The sequence below is a fragment of the Nomascus leucogenys genome, chromosome 15, assembly GCF_006542625.1.
Source record: "Nomascus leucogenys isolate Asia chromosome 15, Asia_NLE_v1, whole genome shotgun sequence".
Lineage (NCBI taxonomy): Eukaryota > Metazoa > Chordata > Mammalia > Primates > Hylobatidae > Nomascus > Nomascus leucogenys.
The window spans coordinates 15,965,831-15,977,031 of record NC_044395.1 but is presented as its reverse complement, the minus strand read 5'-3'; the positions used below and the strand labels follow the sequence as shown (position 1 = coordinate 15,977,031).

The 11,201-nt window shown below is 44.6% G+C and overlaps 1 pseudogene; it reads right to left on the bottom strand.

Moving 5' to 3' along the window:
- Nucleotides 1-4,068: 4,068 nt before the first annotated feature.
- On the bottom strand, nt 4,069-4,881 carry LOC100604917 (annotated as a pseudogene).
- Between the last annotated feature and the right edge of the window lie 6,320 nt (nt 4,882-11,201).

Sequence of the window (11,201 nt, the reverse complement as noted above, 5' to 3'; positions counted from 1 at the left end):
GCTCATGCCTGTAATCCCAGCACTTTGGGAGGCTGAGGCGGGTGGATCACCTGAGGTCAGCAGTTCAAGACCAGCCTGGCCAACATAGTGAAACCCCGTCTCTACTAAAAACACAAAAATTAGCTGGGCATGATGGTGGGTGCCTGTAGTCCCAGCTACTTGGGAGGCTGAGGTGGGAGAATCACTTGAATCTGGGAGGCGGAGTTTTCAGTGAGCTGTGATCACGCTGTTGCGTTCCAGTCTGGGCAACAAGCAAGACTCTGTCTCAAAAAAAAAAAAAAAAAAAAAAAAAAAAAGATTGAATTGTACTCTTGAATATGTGTATTCTTTTTTTTTTTTTTCTTTGAGACAGAGTCTCACTCTGTCGCCCAGGCTGGAGTGCAGTGGTGAGATCTCTGCTCACTGCAAGCTCCGCCTCCTGGGTTCACACCATTCTCCTGCCTCAGCCTCCCAAGTAGCTGGGACTGCAGGCACCTGCCACCACGCCCAACTAATTTTTTGTATTTTCAGTAGAGACAGGTTTTCACGGTGTTAGCCAGGATGGTCTCGATCTCCTGACCTGGTTATCCACCAGCCTCGGCCTCCCAAAGTGCTGGGATTACAGGCGTGAGCCACCACACCCAGACGAATATGTGTATTCTTTAAATGGTATGTGAAGACCAGGCACAGTGTCTCATGCCTGTAAGCCCAGCATTGGGGAGGCTGAGGTGGGAGGATCACTTGAGCCCAGGAGTTTGAGACAAGCCTTGGCAACATGGTGAGACTCCATCTCTACTAAAAAAACAAAATTAGCTGTGTGTGATAGTGTATGCATCTGTAGTCCCAGCTACTTGGAAGGAGGCAAGAGGATTGCTTGAGCCCAGGTGGTTGAGGCTGCAGTGAGCTTTGATCATACCACAGCACTCCAGCCTGGGAGACAGAGTGAGATTCTGTCTCAGAAAAAAAAAAAAAAAAACCTAAATAATATGTGAATTCTACTTCAGTGAAGCTGGATTTCATAGTTTAGAGCAAGTAGACGAGATATTAATCTAGTGCTTGGGCACATGGAGCCAGGAGAAGGGAGTGAAATGTAAACTGAAGCCCAAAATGTGGGAAAGATAGTAAGTGAGCCTCTGTGTATTTCAAGGAGTTCAAGACTTTTGGGCCCAGATAAATTACCTCCTAGGGCACGGAAAGAACTTGTAGGTGTAGTAATTATTTAAACTAATTTATGAGAAATTATGGAGAATTGGGTGAGGGAAGAGAAGTTTTGGAGACAAGTACACATGGATTTTTTTTTTTTTTTTTTTTTTTTTGAGATGGAGTCTCGCTCTGTCCCCCAGAATGGAGTCCAGTGGCATGATCCCGGCTTACTGCAACCTCTGCCTCCCAGGTTCAAGTGATTCTCCTGCCTCAGCCTCCAGAGTAGCTGGGACTACAGGCATATGCCACCATGCCCAGCTAATTTTTGTATTTTTAGTAGAGATGGGGGTTTCACCATTTTGGCCAGGATGGTCTTGATCTCTTGACCTCATGATCCACCCACCATGGCCTCCCAAAGTGCTGGGATTACAAGCGTCAGCCACTGCTCCCGGCCCCCAAACATGGATTTATTTATTTTGTGTGTTTGTATATGTTTAGTTTTATTGTAACAAACCAACTTGTACATTTTTTTTGTTTTGTTTTTGTTTTTGAGACAGTCTCACTCTGTTGCCCTGGCTGGAGTGCAGTGGCACGATCTCAGCTCACTGCAGCCTTTGCCTCCTGGGTTCAAGTGATTCTCCTGCCTCAGCCTCCCCAGTAGCTGGGACTGCAGGTGTACACCACCACGCCTGCCTAATTTTTTTTTTAATTATTTTTAGTAGAGACAGGATTTCACCATGTTGGCCAGGCTGGTCCCAAACTCCTGACCTCAGGTAATCCACCCTCCTCGGCCTCCCAAAGTGCTGGGATTGCAGGTGTGAGCCACTGCACCTGGCCACAAAGCAACTTGTACATTTTTAATGTTTAAAACTGAGCATCTGGGCCAGGGGTTGTGGCTACCCGCTGTAATCCCAGCCTTTTGGGAGGCCCCAGCAGGCAGATGGCTTGAGTTTAGGGGTTTGAGATCAGCCTGGGCAACATGGTGAAACTCCATCTCTACAAAAAATACAAAAATTAGCCAGGCATGGTGGCACACACCTGTACTCCCAGCTACTAAGGAGGTTGGAGGATGGATTGAGCCTGGGAGGTTGAGGCTTCAGTGAGCTGTGATTGCCTTATTGCACTCTAGCCTAGGTGACAGAGCAAGATCTTGTATCAAAAAAATAAGTAAGTAGGCCGGGCACGGTGGCTCACACTTGTAATCCCAGCACTTTGGGAGGCCAAGGCGGGTGGATCATGAGGTCAGGAGTTCGAGACCAGCCTGGCCAATATGGTGAAACTCCGTCTCTACTAAAAATACAAAAGTTAGCCAGGCGTGGTGGCACATGCCTGCAGTCTCAGCTACTAAGGAGGCTGAGGCAGAAGAATAGCTTGAACTCAGGAGACGGAGGTTGCGATGAACTGAGATCACACCACTGCACTCCAGCCTGGGTGACAGAGCGAGACTCCATCTCTAAATAAAAAAAAAAATGTAAAACTTTATTTTAAAAGTGTTATCTTGGCCAGGCGTCATGGCTCATGCTTGTAATCCTAGCACTTTGGGAGGCCAAGGTGGGCAGATTATCTGGGGTCAGGAGTTTGAGACCAGCGTGGCCAAGTTGGTGATCTCTACTAAAAATACAAAAATTAGCTGGGCGTGGCATGCGCCTGTAGTCCCAGCTACTTGGGAGGCTGAGGCGGGAGAATCACTTGAACCCGGGAGGCGGAGGTTGCAGTGAGCCGAGGTTGCAGTGAGCCAAGTTTACGCCACTGCACTCTAGCCTGGCGACAGAGTGAGACTCCGTCTCAAAAAAAAAAAAAAAAAAAAAAAAATTCAAAAATTAGCCTGGCGTGGTGGTGCGCGCCTGTAATCCCAGCCAGCTACTCAGGAGGTTGAGGCACAAGAGTCACCTGAACCCAAGAGGTGGAGGTTGCAGTGAGCCGATATCATGTCACTGCACTCCAGCCTGGGCGACGCAGTGAAACTCCATCTCAAAATAAAAGTGTTATCTTAACAATGTGTGTTAAACGATATCATTAAATATGCCAAAGGAGAAGCCATGTTGTCAAAATGCCTACTTAACCCACCGAAATATCTCAAATTCTCCCTTTGCTGATCTTCTATAACCCTGTTTTTTAAAGGTTTTTTTTCTCCTTTTTTTTTTTTTTTTTTTTTTGAGATATAGTCTCACTCTTTTCCCCAGGCTGGAGTGCAGTGGCACAATCTTGGCTCATTGCAACCTCCACTTCCCAGGTTTAAACGATTCTCCTGCCTGAGCCTCCTGAGTAGCAGCAATTACAAGCATCTGCCACCACGCCCGGCTAATTTTTGTATTTTTAGTGGAGACGGGGTTTCACCATGTTGGCCAGCCTGGTCTCAAACTCCTGACCTCAAGTAATCCACCCGCCTTAGCCTCCCAAAGTGCTGGGATTACAGATGTGAGCCACCACGCCCAGTCTCAATTCACATTTAACTCACTTCTCCTGGCCTTTTTTCCCTTTTTTTAAACAAGAGAAAGCAGACAGATACATGTTGGTAAATGCTAACTGTCCATGTTCACATAGAGGCACAGTGAACTCTCTGAGTCCAATCCACAGAGAAAGGAGGAAAAAAGCAAGAATTCTGTGCATAACTACACAGGGGCCTAGCACCCCCCAGCTTCTAGCAGAGCGAAGGAAGTAGGTTTTTCTTTTCTCCCACAGAGCTTGGTGGTGTTGATTCCATACAGTTTTTGTTCAGACAGGAAGGGATAAAAATGAATTTGGGATGGAAAGGCATAGAGACTCTTTTCCCACTCTGTTCTGCTCAAGGTGCATCCCCACAAAATAACACCCATGGTATAAAGAAAAGAAACCTCAGGAACAGTGTGACTGGGTACAAGACGGAAAAAACAAAAAGACTGCAACTTGCTCCCAGGAAATGGGGAACATTTTTTAAAAGGAAGGTTGGAATCCCTCAGTGTTCTATTAGTCATCTCCTCTTTCATCCTCCTCTCCTTTGTCAGTATCTTCCAACCCTTCATCATCATCATCTTCTTCTTTTTCTTTATGATCCATATCAGGAACCAAGTAGAGCTGTAATGGGTTTGGCCAAATATCATCTTTGATGACCTCTCCTAACTCTCCAGCACCTGCATCAGAATGATCAGTGAACCAGGTAAAAAAGCTCTCAGATTCCTCACTCTGGCTGTATTCTGTGTCTGACTTGAATGCTTTGTCAAATCCCCTCCAGATTTCCACTTGATTGCAGTGGACTTTGAAGATGGATCACCACTCTCATTCAGGTGAAATTCTTTGGAGATAACTTTATTTTCATAGTAAGAATTTTCATCAAAATAAAAATCTATTCTGTAACCTAATAAATATCTCTAAATTCTGTCAATTCAACTCTGATCAAATAATGCAGTGCCTCTTTATCCTCCTCCCCAAGCAGTGTAAACATTTGTGGATGGTTGACAAATATTGTTACCCCAAAATTTGGGATTTTGGCAATCAACTCTGATCTCTTTGGAAAAAATGATTGGCGGAGTTTGCTATATTTCTTTTCTAGTTTCAAAATCTCCTCACTGGCTTGTTCATTAAGTCTGTTTCATTTTGTACTTCATCAATACATTCAATTGTTTCCTGCTGGTTTTTTTCTGTCTTCTTCTGCAAGCCCAGAGAGATGGATGTCTTCCCTGGTCTCAGAGCACGAGGCAGCCTTGGTTTCTTCTTCTGAGGCAGTAGTGGAGACTGGCATTTCAGGGCCGTGCTGCTAGAAAAGTCCAACAACTAGACCATGAGTCTCATTGCTCAACAGGATGAAGCTCAGAAAACCACCCACAGATTTTTTTAAAGTGGCATGGATAGAATGAAAGTGAAAGGAGTGCTTCCAGAACCCTTAATAAAATCAAGCCTATTTCCAAGAAGATAAACTCTAAAAGGTAGGGACCTCATCTGCCTATTCACGACAGTACCCTCAGCTCCTAACAGGCCCCAAATATTTGTTTAAGGTTGAGTGTTGACTCCTCCAGGGTTGACCATGGAGAGAGATCGCTGGTGCACAGTAGAAAGTGGGGAAGTAAGGGTACAAGGTGAATTGTGGGCAAAAAAGTTTTGGTGAAAGTTTGGGTTTTGGGGGGTTTTCATTGTTATTGTTACAAATTTTGGTTTTGAATTTGGTTAAATGTTTTTTATGCATCTGAGATAATCATATGGTTTTTCTCCTTTATTCTATTAACATGGTGGATTACATTAATTGATTTTCAAATGTTAAACCCATCTTGCATTCCTAGAATAAACTCACTTTGGAAGGCTGTATTATCCTTTTTACACATTGCTGAGTTCAATTTGCTAATATTTTGTTAACAATTAACTCACCAGGGCCTAAGATTTTAAATTTCAAATCCAGTTTATTTAATTGATATAGGACTATTCAGATATTTTATTTCTTCTTGAGTCAGTGTGGTCATTTGTGTCCTTCCAGGAATTTATTCATTTCATTTATGTTGTTAAATTTATATTGATAAAAATTCGTTCATAATGTTCTATTGTCTTTTCAATGTCTGTAGAAACAATAACGAAGTGCCCTCTTTTACTTGGACCAAAAACTAAATCTTGGGATAAGAGTCAAAACTTGGAGCTGCCAGCCACGGTGGCTGACACCTATAATCTCAGTACCTTGGGAGGCTGAGGCAGGAGAATTGCTTGAGTCCAGGAGTTTGAGACCATCCTGGGCAACATAGTGAGACCCCATCTCTTTAAAAAGTAAAAAGTTAGCCAGGCATGGTGTTGCAATCCTGTCATCCCAGCTACTCAGGAGGCTGAAGTGGGAAGATCATTTGGGCCCAGGAGTTCCAGGCTGCAGTGAGCCCTGATCCTGCCACTACACTCCAGCCTGGGTGACAAAGCAAGACTCTGTCTCTAAAAATAAACACATTAAATATAAACTACAGGGCCGAGCGCAGTGGCTCACGCCTGTAATTCCAGCACTTTGGGAGGCCGAGGCGGGCGCATCACGAGGTCAGGAGATCGAGACCATCCTGGCTAACACGGTGAAACCCTGTCTCTACTAAAAATACAAAAATTAGCTGGGCATGGTGGCAAGGGCCTGTAGTCCCGGCTACTCGGGAGGCTGAGGCAGCTGAATGGCGTGAACCCAGGAGGCGGAGCTTGCCGTGAGCCAAGATCTCACCACTGCACTCCAGCCTGGGGATGGTCCAAGTGCAGTGGTGTTTACAACTAATTTATCACAACCAGTCACAGATTTATTTATTCCTTCTCCACTCCCTACTGCTTCACTTGACTAGCCAAATAACAACAACAACAACAAAAACCATGGAATTCTAGGCAAATTAGTTCCACACATAGCAATTGGCTGCTATGCCTGTTAATCTCCTGAGCTGCTTTTTCCCTCTGTTGCCAGCCTTAGAGGATCAGTTTTTTATTTAAGGTTGTTAAAAAGAAAGGGGCCAGGCCTGGCGCTGTGGCTCAGGCCTGTAATCCCAGCACTTTGGGAGGCCGAGGCGGGGGGATCATGAGGTGAGGAGATGAAGACCGTCCTGGCTAACACGGTGAAACCCCGTCTCTACTAAAAATACAAAAAATTAGCCGGGCGTTGTGGTGGGCACCTATAATCCCAGCTACTCAGGGAGCTGAGGCAGAAGAATTGCTTGAACCCTGGAGGCAAAGGTTGCAGTGAGCCAAGATCGTGCCACTGCACTCCAGCCTGGGCGACAGAGCTAGACTCCATCTCCAATCCAAAAAAAGGAAGAAGAAGAAAGAAGAAGAAGAAGAAAGAAGAAGAAAAGAAAGAAGAAGAAAAGAAAGAAGAAGAAAGGAAGAAGAAAGGAAGAAGAAGGAAGAAGAAGAAGGAAGAAGAAGGAAGAAGAAGGAAGAAGAAGAAGAAGGCCGGGCACAGTGGCTCATGCCTGTAATCCCAGCACTTTGGGAAGCCAAGGCAGGTGGATCATTTGAGGTCAGGTGTTCAAGACCAGCCTGACTAACATGATGAAACCCCATCTCCACTAAAAATACAAATATTAGCTAGGCGTGGTGGCATGCACCTGTAATCCCAGCTACTTGGGAAGCTGAGGCACAATAATTGCTTAAGCCTAGGAGGCAGGGGTTGCAGGAAGCCAAAATCATGCCACTGCACTCCAGCCTGGGCGACAGAGTGAGACTGTCTGAAAAAAGCAAAACAAAATAAAACAAAAAAGAAGAAAGGGGCCAGGCGCAATGGCACACACTGTAACCCCAGCACTTTGGGAGGCTGAGGTGGGCAGATCGCTTGAGCCCAGGAATTTGAGACCAGCCTGGGCAGTATGGCAAAACCCCTTCTCTACAAAAAAAAAAAAATTAGCCAGGTGTGGTGGTGGGCATCTGTGTTCCCAGCTACATGGGAGGCTGATGCATGAGGATTGCTTGAACCCGGAAGTCAAGGCTGCAGTAAGCCCTGTTCGTACCACTGTATTCCAGCCTGGGAGACATAGTGAGACCCTATCTCAGAAAAAAAGAATAAGAAGAATGAAAGAGGTAGACTCCAGAAATGACAAATGGCAAGCTCAATGTTGATCTTAGGTGAAATTCTAGAATGGAATTTGTGGGCAATACAAAAAAATTTGGTGGTTCTGAGAGCTGTCACATATTCACTAAGAGCAATTTTGCTGAACTTTATTTCCTCCTTGTCAAAGTATCTGTCTCCCTTGCACAGTTGGATTGTTTACACTAGTAGTTACCGAGGGCCAATTTTGTACCCAGCATTGTGCTAAGAGTGTAGATAGATACAATAGGGGTGAACCAAAAGGACATGCCCCCTGCCCTTACCATGTAGTGAGGGACAGTCGTTAAACCAATAAGCACGTGAATAAATATACCACTATAAACTGTGAGAAGGGGTATGAAGGGGTAGAATGGTGGGAGAATTTCACAGGATGACCTGAATTAGATTTGGCAGCAGGCAGGAGGTTGGTCTAAGGAAAGCCTTTAAAAGGAACTCATATTTAAAGATAACTAAGAGGCCAGGTGTGGTGGCTCCAATCTGTAATCCCAGCACTTTGGGAGGCCGAGGTAGGCGGATCATGAGGTCAGGAGTTTGAGACCGGCCTGGCCAATATGATGAAACCCTATCTCTACTAAAAATAAAAAAATTTAAAAAAAAAAGCCGGGCCTGGTGCATGCCTGTAGTCCCAGCCACTCGGGAGGCTGAGGCAAAAGAATTGCTTGAACTTGGGAGGCGGAGGTTGCAGTGAGCCAAGATCGCACCACTGCACTCCAGCCTGGGCGACAGAGTGAGACTCCGTCTCAAAAATAAATAAATAAATAAATAAATAAATAATAAAATAAAATAAAGATAAGTAAGAGTTAGCCAGGGAAATAGTAGCAGAAAGAGTATTTTTTTTTTTTTTTTTGAGACATTGTCTCGCTCTGTCACCCAGGCTGGAGTGCAGTGACATGATTTCAGCTCACTGCAACCTCCACCTCCTGGGTTCAAGCAGTTCTCCCGCCTCAGCCTCCCAAGTAGCTGAGATTACAGGCACATGTCACCACGCCTGGCTAATTTTTGTATTTTTAGTAAAAACGGGGTTTCACCATATTGGCCAGGCTAGTCTTGAACTCTTGACTTCGTGATCCGCCCGCCTAGGCCTCTCAAAGTGCTGGGATTACAGGCGTGAGCCACTGTGCCCAACCAAGAGTTTTTTTTTGCAATGGAGTCTTGCTCTGTCACCCAGGCTGGAGTGCAGTGGCTCAATCTCGGCTCACTGCAACCTCCACCTCCCAGCTTCAAGTGATTCTCCTGCCTCAGCCTTCTGAGTAGCTGGGATTACAGGCATGCATCACCACACCCAGCTAATTTTTGTATTTTTAGTAGAGACAGGGTTTCACCATGTTGGCCAGACTGGTCTCAAACTCCTGGCCTCATGTGATCCACCTGCCTCGGCCTCCCAAAGTGCTGGGCTGAAAGATATTCTGAGCAGAGTAAACAGCATGGGCAAAGCCCTTGAGTCAGGAAAGTGCTGAGTTTGAGGAACTGAGAGAAGGCTGATGTCACTGGAAAGCAGTAGGAGAGTGAGAGTTGGAGCTGGAGGGTGAACAGGTCAAAATTATGCAAGCTTTAAAGGGCACAAAGAGGTTGGCTTTTATAATAGGGATGCTAGAAAGTCATCAAAGTAGTTTGTGCAGGAATGTAGCCCAAATGATCCAGTTTTGGTTTGGAAAAATTTAAACATAGGCAGTGGCTCATGCCTGTAATCCCAGCACCTCGGGAGGCCAAGGCGGGCAAATCACTTGAGGTCAGGAGTTTGAAACCAGCTGGCCAACATGGTGAAATCCTGTCTCTAGTAAAAATATAAAAATTAGCCGGATGTGTCAGCGGGCACCTGTAATCCCAGCTACTCAGGAGGCTGAGGCATGAGAGTTAACGTGAAGCAGGGAGGCAGAGGTTGCAGTGAGGCGAAATCGTGCCACTGCACTCCAGCCTGGGCAACAGAGTGAGACTGCGACTCAAAAAAAAATTGTTTTAAGGCTGGGCGCAGTGGCTCATGCCTGTAATCCCAGCACTTTGGGAGGCTGAGGTGAGCGGATCACGAGGTCAGGAGATCGAGACCATCCTGGCTAACACGGTGAAACCCCATCTCTACTAAAAATACGAAAAATTAGCCAGGCACGGTGGCGGGTGCCTGTAGTCCCAGCTACTCGGGAGGCTGAGGCAGGAGAATGGCGTGAACTCGGGAGGTGGAGCTTGCAGTGAACCAAGATAGCGCCACTGCACTCCTGCCTAGGCGAAACAGTGAGACTGCATCTCAAAAAAAAAAAAAAAAATTTTTTTAAACTTATACTAGAATAGACACAGTTATATTCTAGCACCCAAAATATCCATCAATAGCTTCAAAATTATCATTTTATGGCCAATTTTTAGGATTTGGGAATAAAATAGAAATTCCCAGGAATTCTCAGAAATTCTTGATATTAAAAACTATTCTGTATTATCATAACACTTTATTTAATGTTTTAATTGTTAGTATGCAAGATCTTCAAAGAAAAAGACATTTTCTTAATTTTTAAATTTTTTTGAGACATGGTCTCTCTCTGTCACCTAGGCTGGAGTGCAGTGGTGCAATCTTAGCTCACTGCAACCTCTGCCTCGTGGGTTCAAGCGATTCTCCCGCCTCAACCTCCCTCCCAAAGTGCTGGAATTAAAGGCATGAGTCACTGTGCCCAGCCAAAAAAGTTAACATTCTTAAAATAAAAAACATAAACATGCAGGCGTGGCGCGGTGGCTCATGCCTGTAATCCCAGCACTTTGGGAGGCCGAGGCGGGTGGATCACCTGAGGTCGGGAGTTCAAGACCAGCCTGACCAACATGGAGAAACCCCATCTCTACTAAAAATACAAAATTAGCCGGGTGTAGTGGCATATGCCTGTAACCCCAGCTACTCAGGAGGGCGAGGCAGGAGAATCGCTTGAACCTGGGAGACAGAGGTTGCGGGGAGCCGAGATCGTGCCATTGTATCAGCGTGGCAACAAGTGTGAAACTCCATCTCAAAAAAAAAGAAAAAAGAAAAGAAAAAGAAAAACATAAACATGCAAAGCATTAGTTGCCCTGTCTAGTAGTCTTGATATTTGTTTCATGACAGATAGTCCAGATGTAAAAGAAATCCCTTTCATTTGAATTGAGGTCAGTTGAATTGCTAAAAATACATCCAGAAGCATCTTTAAGTTAGGGATTACAGTACATGATACTTCATACAAGCTCATTTCCTTTTATAATGCTTGCCCTGATTTTGGTTTTACTGTTGAAGTTGATAATATTTTTGCAAATTCAGATTATAGATTAGTTTGATTTCATTGGTATTTTATAACAGCATTATCTCTTCTTTTGCATTTCTTCTGCTAAAGTATTTACAGATGACTGTAACCCACAGCAAATATTCAAACACTAAAAATTGCCAATGAACATTATTGACTAGCATTCAAATAATCTAACATTGAGCTTTCCTAACACTATACAGAATCCCAGATTAAAATTCCCAATTTTTATATTTACCAAAATTTGTTACTTCTTGGATCACCACTCATTGGATTTATATAAAGCAAACTGTGCATATAAACTCATTACTATT